We start from the raw sequence: 3,042 nt of genomic DNA on the forward strand, positions 1-3,042 counted from the left end.
ATGTTTTTGTTATTGAAGTTGAATTTGGTGAATGCTCCCTCGTGACTAGTCTCATTTTGTCGGTCTGGGGCTCCTCGCATACATGTCTGAACCTCAATTATGTTGTGATCTGAGTATATTGTTTTTGATATGGTGACATTTCTTATCAGATCATCATTGTTAGTGAATATGAGGTCTAGTGTATTCTCCAGTCTAGTAGGCTCTATTATTTGCTGGTTTAAATTGAATTTTGTGCAGAGATTTAAAAGCTCGTGTGAGTGTGAGTTTTCATCAGAGCTGCCTCCTGGTGTTATTTCTGCAACAATATTATTTGCTATATTCCTCCATTTTAGGTGCCTTAAGTTGAAATCCCCCAGGAGCAAGATGTTGGGTGCAGGAGCTGGAAGATTTTCCAGACAGTGGTCAATTTTTAACAGCTGTTCCTGGAATTGCTGGGATGTTGCATCCGGAGGCTTGTAGACTACCACAATGACTAGGTTTTGGTTCTCGACCTTTACTGCTAAAACTTCCACTACGTCATTTGAGGCATTAAGCAGTTCTGTGCAAACAAGTGAGTCTGCAATGTACAGGCCAACCCCCCCCCCCTTTTGCCTGTTCACTCTGTCACATCTGTATAGGTTGTAACCTGGGATCCATATTTCATTGTCCAAGTGATCCTTTATGTGGGTCTCAGTGAAAGCCGCGAACATTGCCTTTGCCTCTGCAAGCAGTCCACGGATGAAAGGTATTTTGTTGTTTGTTGCTGGCTTTAGACCCTGTATATTTGCAAAGAAGAATGTTATCGGACTGGTGGTATTGTTGGTACTGGGGGGGGATTTTTTTTCCGGCATTAGTATCTGTATCTGTTGGTTTGGAGTGGAGGCCATCGACTGTGGTTCCACTCCAGGAATGACTGGATTTGGTGTACGATTTCTGCCATTTCCTGCCAGTTTTTTTTCCTTTCTGGCACTAAAAAACCTCTCCCTCTTGAGTGGCTGTGGCTACCCAGGTTTTCCCATGGCCTGGATGTTTTGTATCTTTTTGTCCCCTTTAGATGGTATGCCTGGCAATTTAAGTTATAGCACAGTCTTTCCTGTACTGAAGAGGTACACATTTCAGGGTGAAAAAGCTTACAGGAAGGGAGTTTGCATTTTCCTGTTGTCATATGGGCATGGCATTTTCTAGGGTGGTCATAGTTGCATGTCCCATCTGTTTTTCCAGATTTCCCATGCCAGCAGATACCAAGTGCATAGTATGTGCACAGGCTTGGTTTCCGCTTGCCTTGGGTTTCTGTGACTGTATTCCCTGTTGGTGCATGTTTCCCTGTCTTTACACGTATGTTAGATAAAAAATAGAAAATCATTCCCCTCCCTTTCTGTAGCTACATTCATCAGACACCTTTTGGCACTCTTCTTGAACTGGTTCATGCTATGACTGGCTTTGACATGTGCGGGTAGTCTGTTCCATTCCTTTATTGCTGTACAATAAAAGGTGTTTGAAGCCTGGCCAATGACTGTGGGTACTACAAAGTTGTGCTCTCTCCCCCTAGTACTATGATTGCTTTGGTTGCCAACCTTGACAAAATTGACAGCAAGATATTCTGGACACTGTTTGTGAGCAATTTTGTAAACATGATTTAGCTTCAGTTGTTTTACTCTGTCTTCAACATTCAGCATATCCAGCTGCTGTAATTCATCCTGGCCTACATGTTCTCTTGGTCCCAGCCCCAGGATGAATCTTACGATTTTGTTCTGGGTGATTTGCAGTCTATCTTTCAGTTTTTTTGTCAAGGCAGAGTACCAAGAAGAGCAAGCGTAATCCATATGGCATTGTATAAGGGCTAGACATAGGGTCCTGCGAGCCTCAGTAGGTAGACACTGTGCTTGTCTATACAGGAATTTCAGTCTGGCATTCGCTTTCTTTACTACACTGTTTCCTATCAATTCTCCTGACATGCATGGGTCAAAGGGGATTCCCAAATATTTTACTGATGAAACCAAAGTGATGGGCTCCCCATTACATTGAACATTAAAGTTATTTACCCTTCTCAGTTTATGTTTCGTGCCAAAGAGAATGGCTTCAGTTTTCCCTAGGTGTAATGATAGTTTGTTGTCTACTAACCATTTGCTGCAGGACTCCAGTTCCAGTGTTAAAACATTAGCAATATCTTGTGGGTCTTTACCTGACGCTAACAGAGCACTGTCATCTGCATACAGTAGGAGTTTGCACTTGACACTGATAGGCATATCATTGACATAACATAAGAATAATAATAATATGCATGACCCAGTATGCAGTATGCATAGTATGCAGGACCCAGCCAGATGTCCTATATGAATGGAAGGGAGCAGAGGCTAGTACTGCAAGGTTAGTATGCAGGACCCAGCCAGACGCTCTATATGATTGGAATGGAGGAGCCGCGGGTAGTACTTCATGATTATTATAAAGGACCCAAGCAGGCGTCCTATATGAATAGAATGATAGTCAGGCACCCTATACGAATGGGATGAAGCAGAGGCTAGTACTGCATGACTAGTATGCAGGACCCAGCCAGGTGTCCTATATGAATGGTATGAAATAACAGAGGATTATTATTATTATTATAATCAAGGGGGAAGCGCTAAACCCGGAGGATTATACAGCGCCTAGGGGGGGATGTGGAAGGCATTCAGGCTTAATTCGGGGAACTGTAGCACAGATCCAATTCTCTAAATCAAGAGCCCCTCACCAACATTAAGGAACCTTCCTTGAGGGGTGAAATAACAGAGGAGCCAGCCAGACATCTTATATGAATGGGATGGAAGAGCAGAGGCTAGAACTGCATTTCTAGTAGGGAGGACCCACCCAGGCATCTTATAAAAAATGGGATGGAAGATCAATGGTTAGTACTGCATGGCTAATAGGTAGGACCCGGCCGGCCCTCCTTAAATAATAGGAGGTGAGGTGGGAGATGACTAGTTGAGGTATTGCCAGCCAGCAATCAGTCCCTGGACGACCGTCCTCTCGACCACAGGTGAGTTCCTCTTCTACCTCAGTAAATTACTTTCTTCAAAACCAACTTCA

At 43.5% G+C, this 3,042-nt stretch overlaps 1 protein-coding gene across 1 annotated transcript in view; it reads left to right on the top strand.

Annotated features, from left to right (window-relative positions):
• Positions 1 to 2,836: 2,836 nt before the first annotated feature.
• LOC128686349 (arylsulfatase H) overlaps positions 2,837 to 3,042 on the top strand; it is a 66,371-nt gene continuing 66,165 nt past the window's right edge. Inside the window, exon 1 of the mRNA XM_070095469.1 lies at positions 2,837 to 2,992. The gene's annotated coding sequence lies outside the window, so the exon portion shown is untranslated. The remainder of the gene's footprint in view (positions 2,993 to 3,042) is intronic.

Source organism: Cherax quadricarinatus, chromosome 50 (genome assembly GCF_038502225.1).
Source record: "Cherax quadricarinatus isolate ZL_2023a chromosome 50, ASM3850222v1, whole genome shotgun sequence".
NCBI lineage: Eukaryota > Metazoa > Arthropoda > Malacostraca > Decapoda > Parastacidae > Cherax > Cherax quadricarinatus.